The following is a 9,624-nucleotide window of genomic DNA, read 5'->3' as shown; positions in this document are numbered from 1 at the left end:
TCGCTCAAAGCAGCTCGGTCATAGATTGGATCAAGGAACCGTGCTAGAAAAGGGGAGGACCGCAGGCAGTAGAGAGGAGATTTCTGGTTCGGCGATGGGGGCTCTGTAGTGAGAGGTTGAGGAAACAGTGCTTCTCAATAGGGGTTTCCTAGAAGATTCTCTGGAACTCTACGAAGGATTGATTTAAACTTCATTAACAAAAGTTTTTAAACTAAAATTAAAATAATTCAGTTACTCAGATATGTTGAATTTGGCCTCCATCACAGTGGAGTTGCAAATATTTAACTTGAGGATTAGTGAGGACTTCATTATAACTTGATTTTTTTGTTTTAATTTATTTTTGTTGTTATTGAATTTAAGTTTATACTGAGACTGCAATGCAAGCAGATTAAAAAACCTTCGATATGGTGGTGATGTGATCAGTTGATCGTATACTTTGGATGGTTGTGTTGTGTGTGTGTGAATAAATCTTAATAATAATAAAAACAGTTACCTTCCACATTTTGGCTATTGAGAATAATGAATGTTGGTGTACAAATATCTGTTCTAGTCCCTGTTTTCAATTCCGTTGGATACAGCAACCCAAATGTCCATAAAAGGATGAAGGAATAAACAACGTGTATTTACAATGAAATGTTATTCAACCATACAAAGGAATGAAGTTCTGAAATATGCTACATCAAAGATGAACCTTTGCGGGACACTGTTATCGAGTTCCGACTTGGCGGGCCTGGGCCAGGGGAACTGATCAGCCCCTAGGAAAGGTAGTGGGGCACGGGTGGTAGCGCCCTCCACGGCCCCCCGGGCCTGAGAAAGTGGAGCTGAATGCAGGCCCCATTTCCTCACCCCAAAGTACAACCGTTGGGGAGGGCTTGCCGGAGAAAACACCCCCCCCCCCCCGTGCCTTACCCGCACCCTCCACCCTCTTCGTTACCGGAGCAACTCCCGCCCCTTTTCAAACAACCTCCGCGCCCTCTCAGAACCAATCCAAGCCTTTAACCCCTACAGCTACCCTGCCCTCTAAACCGCCCGATATAAGCTTGTACTCTCCCCTAATAAACTCTCTTGGCTTCCTCACCCTAAAAGAAACGTGTCCCGCCTGTTCCTTCTCGCCGCCCTCCACACCTTGCACGCCACCGCCGGGGACCGGGCCCAGTCCCCCGCCTCGCCCTCGCCTCCGGGAAAGAGCCCCCGCCGCCGGTACCCTCCGAGCAATCCCGAGAGCATAGGATTTAGCAACCGGCCGCCACCCCCCCCCCCCAAAAGAGTCAACAGCGACCGCAACTGGCACCCAACGTGGGGCAGGTCCTCTCCACGCAGCGGTCCAGTAAAACCACCCGCTCGCCCGGACGCCTCTCCAACTCCCCTTCTCCTCGCCTGCAAGGTAAGGGCCGCCTCTCCCTCGCCGCCCTGCGGAGCCGCCTCTCCCTCGCCGCTCCACGTCTGGAGCCGCCTCTCCCACGCCGCTCCGCGCCCGGGCGGCTCTTCCTTTCCCGCATTAACCTGGCTTTTGCCCCCGACTACCTTTCGTCTTCTCTTCCTATATCCCCCCATTCCTCCTAACACTCTTCCTCCAGTAGCTTTCCCTCTTCCCCTCCATTACTTTGCTGTGGTCCTTTGTGTCTTTGTTTCTTTGTTTGGCGCCGTGTGCCTCTTTGCAACCGCCCCCCCCCCAAACTGCTCTCGCTACCAGAGGGTCCTGCTTTCTATTCTCGCCGTCTCCTTCGGCCTCGCGGCCACGGTTTACCTCATTTTCTTTACTCAATAAACAACCCCCCCTTTTTTTCTCCCTCCGCTATGGGTAATCGTCTATCTGCATGCCAAGCACCTCAAGTTCGCGCTCTAGCGGGTCTCCTAGACACACATCGCTGTAAGGTGTCTGTCCGACAGCTGCAAGTATACTGGGACCTCCTGCTGCCCTTTAACCCATGGCTCACCACTTGCCATCTTTGGGACCCTGTTACTTATAATCGCCTTATTGATCGGGTCACCAACGCCATGGAACATGAGAGCAAGCGCTTCCCTCCCGGCTTGCTCCCCACCTTAATAACCGTCCGCTCCTGCCTTCAAGGCTCCCTCCCCCCTGATCGAGGCCCCATTAAATCCAAGGAGGCCCTATCAACCCAGTCAACAAATTCAGACAGCGATACTAATGTGGACCACGATTCGGACACAGAATCCTTAGTCGAGCAGATTAACAACGCGCTCGAAGTCGCCCCCCAAAAACAAAGCAATACTAAGCCTCTCCAAAATGGCGAACTTCCTCCTTCTTCTTCCATCAAGGGGAGGAAGTGCTCCAGCGATGACGTCAGCCCTAAGCCGGGCCGGAAACCGCATGCGCTTTACCCCGCCCTTTCACAGGGCGGAGTTAGTCCGCCATCTTATGCCTTAGGCCCCGCCCTTTCACAGGACGGGGCTAGTCCACCATCTTATGCCTTAGCCACTCCCACCACGCCGCCATCTTGCGACGCTTGGGGCCTCCCACTTCCGCCTCCCCCTTTTGGCTAGCTCCCCCTCGGAGCCGCTACCGGCAGCTACCGCCGCTCCTCCCACCCTGCCGACTAACAACCCCTGGCTGCCTTCTACACCTCAAGGCAACCCTTGGGACAACGCTCCCCCTACCCCGACTCCCATGCCAGGCCCTCTGCAAGCGCGTCCTCCTTTCTCTCGTGCTTTTCGCTGCTTTCCCCTTAACCTTACCCCCACACCGCAGAAACCGTACGACTGGTATCCCATTGACTCAGATACTACCAAGCAGCTTCGCAGGGCCGTCAAGGAGGACAGGTTAGGTAGCCCATACGCTTCCCAATTACTACAGGATATCGCCATGGACTTTTGCCTCCCCCAAGACTGGGCCTCGCTTGCCCGTACCATTCTTAACCCCGGCCAGTTTGTTGATTGGCGTGCTCACTTCCAGGCGGAAGCAGCTAAGCAAAGCGAGCAAGACGCAGCCACTGGAGTCTATCATCACCCCGAAGCCTACTTGGGCACGGGAGCGTTTATAAATGCATCCGCCTATATTAATGCACCTGCCACCTTTTGGCCTATCCTTCGGGGAATCACCTTGCGAGCGTTTGCCAACTGTTCCGCCTGTCGGCCTACTAAATTCACCAAGCTCCTCCAGGAGCCAAATGAGCCTTTTGCCACTTTTGTCTCTAGGGTTGAAGAAACCTGCGCTCGAAAAGTTAGTGATCCCCAAGCCCAACTGGCCCTCGCTCGAGAACTCATTCTCGAGGGAGCCAATCCCCCTTGCAAGCAGGCTATCCTTCCCTTACGGGAGAAGAGCCTACACGATTGGGTACTTACCTGCAGCGCCTTTGACCCAGCTGCCACGTCCCTAGCCCAGGCTGTCTCTGGCGCTGTCACTGCCGCCTTAGCCGCCACCACCGGTTGCTTTAAGTGCGAGCAGAGCGGTCATTTTGCCCGGGAGTGCCCCAATGCAAAAGTCAACCGCCCACCTTTCATGCAGCGCAATGGGCGTCCCCCTCCCACTCCCTGCCCACGCTGCCAGCGCGGCTATCACTGGGCGCGCAATTGCAAAAATAACCCCAAAACCCTCTGCCGCTGCCCTGGTGTTAATCAGCGCCAAAACGCTGAGCAAGCTTTAAACTCCAAGCGGGGCAAGCCTCAGCCCCGCCCCTAAGAGGCAGCATGCCGGCCGGTTCTAATAAAACTAATCACCTCACCGGCAATAAAACGCTTCTCTGGACAGTCCCTATCACTCCGGAAAAGCCTACCCGTAAATTAAAAATAGGGGGGCAATGGTACATGGGCACGCTCGATTCAGGGGCAGAAGTCTCTTGCATGCCCGCTCAATATGCCACCATGTGCATAGTTCTCGATGGTCCCTCAGTAGTGGGAGCCACTGGTACCTCCACCTCTCTTCAGGCCATAGGGCCCATTAAGTGGGAGGATGAAGAGGGCCACTCAGGCACCTTCCGCCCGTTATTCCTACACACCATAGACCAAATTTTATGGGGCCGTGATATCCTCGCCGCCTCTGGGGCAGTGCTTACCACGCAGCCCCCCCAATAATGTGCGCCACTGCTCGTTTAACACCTCCAGCGCCCGTTCCTCTGCAGTGGGATACTGAGGAACCTATATGGGTGGAGCAGTGGCCCCTTCCCACGCATAAATTAGTGGCACTTCAAGCCCTTGTCCAAGAACAATTGGACGCTAGCCACATAGAACCTTCTACTAGTCCCTATAATTCGCCAGTGTTTGTTATTCATAAAAAAGCCACAGGGAAATTTAGGCTCCTCAATGATCTGCGGGAGATCAATAAGCATATTCTTCCCATGGGCTCCCCGCAGCCTGGTCTCCCCCATCCGGTGGCCATCCCAGCCCACTATCATGTAGCCACCATTGACATCAAAGACTGTTTCTTTTCCATCCCACTACATAAGCGAGACCTCCCGCGCTTTGCCTTTACAGTTCCCGTCCCCAATCACGCGGGTGTGGCTAGCAGGTACCAATGGAAAGTCCTCCCTCAGGGAATGCGTAACAGTCCGGCCATCTGCCAAATGTATGTTAATCACGCAGTGGCCCCCCTGCGAAAGCGGGCCATGCTCATCCATTACATGGATGACATCTTGGTGGCCTCTGAGGACGCCGAGGCGCTTCCTCTAATCCTTAAAGACCTCACCACTAATTTAGCTGACCTCGGCCTTGCGGTTCAGCCCGAAAAGGTTCAAATTGTGCCTCCATTAGCCTTCTTAGGGTTTAGTATTGATAAAACCATTGCCCCGTCCGCTCCCCAGCTGGACATACCAGATTGGGTCACTATCACTGAGCTCCAACAGCTCTGCGGTCAAATTAATTGGCTCCGCTCTGCGTTACCAATCACCACTGCGCAGCTCCAACCACTCTTTACGCTGCTAAGTGTTCCAGAAGCCCTGCCGCTAGCAGTCTCCCGGCGCATTAAGCTCACCCAGGAGGCAAAGGAGGCCATTGCCGCCATTAACAAGGTGCTCGCCGCCTGCTGTCTCAACAGGTTCAGCACTAGAGAGGGCAATCTTATAGCACTCATCCTTCCTACGCCTGGAACACCCATGGGCTGCCTGTGGCAAAATGGCCCTCTACTCTGGGCGCACCCCGCTAAAAGTCAGCTTAGGAAAATCTGCCCCGCAGTGCGGCTCTGGATCAGCCTAGCTTCAGATCTAGTCACCCTGGCTGTTCATGTATTTGGAGAGCCGCCGGAAAAAATTGTTTGGCCTCTGGACGCAGGCCAAACCCGCCTGCTTATACGTGACAACCCGGACATGCAAATCCTTTTAGAAGGGTTTCATGGGGAATTCAGCTGCCACTATCCTAGCCATCGGCTATTACAGGGACTCGCCAAGCTTCCCTTCCGCAGCCCCTTCCATCCTTTCCCCTCCTCTGCACCCATCCCGGGTGCCACTACCGTCTTTACTGACGCCTCCAAGACCCGTTTCGCCTTCCTCTCTTATTCCCAGGACCACCCGGAACCCCGCCTATTCAGTTATGTCAACCTTCATTCAGTCCAAGTGGGGGAAATCCTGGCGGTGTCATACGCGCTGAACGCCCACTGCAACCACCCAGTAAACATTTTCACTGACAGTCTCTACACTTATCAGGTCTGCCGAGTCCTCGCATTTTCCACCTTTTTCCCCGGGAACTCGGCCATTGATAAAGCACTTTCTGACCTCAGGAGCATCCTGGAGCATCGACAGGATCCTTGGTTCATTAGCCACATTCATAGTCACTCAGGCCTTCCGGGGCCCCTGGCTAATGGCAATAGTATAGTAGACCAAGCGGTCTCAGCTCAGAATACCCAAGCTATGCTAACCCACACGGCAGCCCCTCCGGGGGATGCTGTTAACCAGGCCAAGTTATTGCATTCCAGGTTTCACTTTTCGGCTATGTCGTTACATCATTTATGTGGCCTCCCCCTAGATACCTGTAAACATCTTGTCCGCAATTGTGCAACTTGTGCGCCCTTTGCGCCGCTTGGCCCCTTGCAACCTCAGGGAGTCAACCCACGAGGCCTAAAACCCAATTCTAGATGGCAAATGGATGTAACTCACGTTCCGTCCTTTGGGCGCCTCAGGTATGTACATGTAATGATTGACACCTTCTCAGCCATGTGTTATGCAGTCCCCCTCGCCGGGGAAACGGCCAAACACTGTATCAAGGCCCTAAGACAGGGAATTCTCTTCATGGGAGTCCCCTGGGACATAAAAACGGACAATGGGCCTGCCTATCGCAGTGCCTCCTTTGCGGCCTTTCTTCAGTTATATAACATCACCCATCATTTCGGCATCCCCTATAATCCACAGGGGCAAGCCATTGTGGAAGCAGTCCATCGCCACTTGAAAACACAAATTGAAAAAGAAAAGGCAATGCTCCCCCAGGCAACTCCAGGGGACCTTATCATAGCAGCCCTTATTCACCTTAATCTACTCACATTCAATAAGGAAGGGCTTTCGCCCCTACATAAACATTGGGGGCCCTCGTATAGGCCCACCCAGGCCCCGATGGTCTACTGGAAGGACCCAGAGAGTAATGCCTGGAAGGGTCCCTCCCCACTCCTCGCCCAGGGGCGCGGGTTTGCTTGTGTTTTCCCAGATGATGCAGCACAACCAATCTGGATCCCAGGAAGGGCAATCCGGCCCGCCACCAGCAACCACGCGTCTAACGAGACGAGAACGCCGTCGTCTCCGCAACCTAGTGCACCAGATGACAACAGTACACCTGGGCCTGGACCCCAGTCCGAGTGAAATCCCTGGAGAAACAAGAAATCAGAGAAATCATACGCCTCTATAGACAGGCAAAAGCCAGCCCCCTACACCTCCACAACCCTCACCCAAGCATAGCTTCCCTTCTAATGGTCATGTTGGCCCTCGCCTCTTCTACCCAGGCCAACCCCCACCAGCCTTGGAAATGGACCTTGGCACGGTGGGAAGATTCCAAGATTGTGCAAACCCACGTTACCGCAGGACGCCCTTCCTTCGTCATCTACCCCTGCGACCTAATCCTGTTCCCGGAGGGCACACCTTGCCTTAACCAAGCCCAATATTACATGTGCCCATCCTCAAACCCTGGGAAACAGTACTGCAATGCTCCCAACCAATACTACTGTGCATACTGGGGGTGTGAAACATTAGCCACTACTTGGAAGCCTTACGCCCCTGATCATTACCTAACTTTAAATTGGGCCCCTTTTGGTTGCAAGCCCCGTGACCATTCCATCAATCCTTATTACGATAAATATAATTGTCAAAAACTAAATCTCACCGTACAGCTCCCTACTGATCCCTCTTGGCTATTCGGTCGAACCTGGGGCTTCAGAATCTATTTGGAAGGAGTCGACCCAGGTTCCCTTATTTTGATAAAAAAGGAGGCTGTACTAAAAAACCCCTCTGCCATTGGTCCTAATAAAGTCATTAACCCCCTTTTTCCACAGCCCTCCAGCCGCACCTCAGCTCCAACCAGCCGCACCTCAGCTACAAACAACGCATCGCCAACCCCATCACCCCAACCTTTCCTACCCCCCTCTCGTTACTCCTCTCCCCTCCTCGGCCTTATCCAAGCAGCCTTCACCTCAGTGAATTTCTCCAACCCCAATCTTACCTCCTCCTGCTGGCTTTGCCTCTCCACCTCCTCCTCCCTGTATGAGCCCGTCGCCTCCAACCTCTCCTTTTCAGAAAATGCAGAAGACAACCCCTCGGAATGCAATTGGAATACCTCTGCCGTCCCCCTAACCTTTCATTCGGTCTCCTTTACAGGAAAGTGCATCCGCCCTCGCTCAAGTAACTCTCCCAACCTCACAGCTTGTGCCAACTACTCATCTCCCAGCAGCTCTGCCAAGTTTCTTATTCCCCACAACTCCTCCCAATGGCTCTGCTCCTCTACAGGACTTACCCCCTGCCTTAATGTGCAAACCCTCAGTACAACTAATGAAACTTGCCTCCTAATTGTCCTTATCCCTAGGGTCCTATACCACAGCGAGGAAGACTTCTTCCTCCGCCTGGAAAGAACTGCAGCTCCTGCCACTCTGCAAAAGCGAGAACCCATCACCACCCTCACAATTGCCTCCCTCCTAGGTCTTGCAGGCGCTGGCACCAGAATCGCTGCATTAGCCAGTCAAAGCTCCGCCCTAACTCACCTCCGGGCGGCTGTTGACGAGGACATTCGTCACCTACAAGACGCTATTTCCCATCTTAAAAATTCTGTCAATTCCCTCTCTGAAGTCGTGCTCCAAAACCGCCGAGGTCTCGACCTTCTCCTCCTCAAAGAAGGAGGCCTTTGCGCCGCCTTAGGAGAAGAGTGCTGTGTATATGCCAATTCCACAGGTCTCACCGAAGACAGCCTAAAGAAGGTCCGAGAGGGACTAGAACAACGCAAAAGAAACCGTGAAGCCACCAACTATTGGTCCCACATCTTTACCCCCCTCCTCCCATACCTCCTCCCTCTCATCAGCCCCCTACTAATGATTATTCTAGCTCTCACCCTAGGGCCCTGCATTATCCGCAGAATTGTCCAGCTTGCTAAGAACCAAGCCAATGCTGTCTTTTCATCATTTGTGCAAGTCCAGTATCAACAACTTGCCTCCACTGAAGAAGCTGACCCTCCGCAGCGTCGCCACCCTCGTCCATCCCGCAAGCAGCGAGGCCCCTCTCGAACGCCCGGGCGCCACACCAACATCGAGCTCCAGCCTCTCTGACTACCATCTACCCCTATCCCTTCCCCCACCTCCCCTTTCCCTCATCCCTTGGCGGATCTCTCCGGTAAGCTTCTTCCTCTAATTAGAAAAGAAGGGGGAAATGCGGGACACTGTTATCGAGTTCCGACTTGGCGGGCCTGGGCCAGGGGAACTGATCAGCCCCTAGGAAAGGTAGTGGGGCACGGGTGGTAGCGCCCTCCACGGCCCCCCGGGCCTGAGAAAGTGGAGCCGAATGCAGGCCCCATTTCCTCACCCCAAAGTACAACCGTTGGGGAGGGCTTGCCCGAGAAAACACTCCCCCCCGTGCCTTACCCGCACCCTCCACCCTCTTCGTTACCGGAGCAACTCCCGCCCCTTTTCAAACAACCTCCGCGCCCTCTCAGAACCAATCCAAGCCTTTAACCCCTACAGCTACCCCGCCCTCTAAACCGCCCGATATAAGCTTGTATTCTCCCCTAATAAACTCTCTTGGCTTCCTCACCCTAAAAGAAACGTGTCCCGCCTGTTCCTTCTCGCCACCCTCCACACCTTGCACGCCACCGCCGGGGACCGGGCCCAGTCCCCCGCCTCGCCCTCGCCTCCGGGAAAGAGCCCCCGCCGCCGGTACCCTCCGAGCAATCCCGAGAGCATAGGATTTAGCAACCGGCCGCCACCCCCCCCCCAAAAGAGTCAACAGCGACAGCAAACCTTGAAGACATCAAGTTGAGTGAAATAAGCCAGACACAAAAGGACAAAGATTGTATGATCTCACTTACATAACATAACTAGAATATGCAAAATTATAGAGACAGAAAGTAGATTACCAGGGGCAGGGGTGGGAGTGGAGGATGGAGAGGTAATGCTTAATGGGTGCAGAGTTTCTGTTTGGGGTGATGGAAAAGTTTTGATAATGGATGGGTGGTGATGGTAGCACAACACTGAAAACGTAATGAACCCCA

This window comes from Choloepus didactylus, chromosome 22 (assembly GCF_015220235.1).
Source record: "Choloepus didactylus isolate mChoDid1 chromosome 22, mChoDid1.pri, whole genome shotgun sequence".
NCBI lineage: Eukaryota > Metazoa > Chordata > Mammalia > Pilosa > Megalonychidae > Choloepus > Choloepus didactylus.
Note: the sequence above shows the minus strand (reverse complement) of the source record.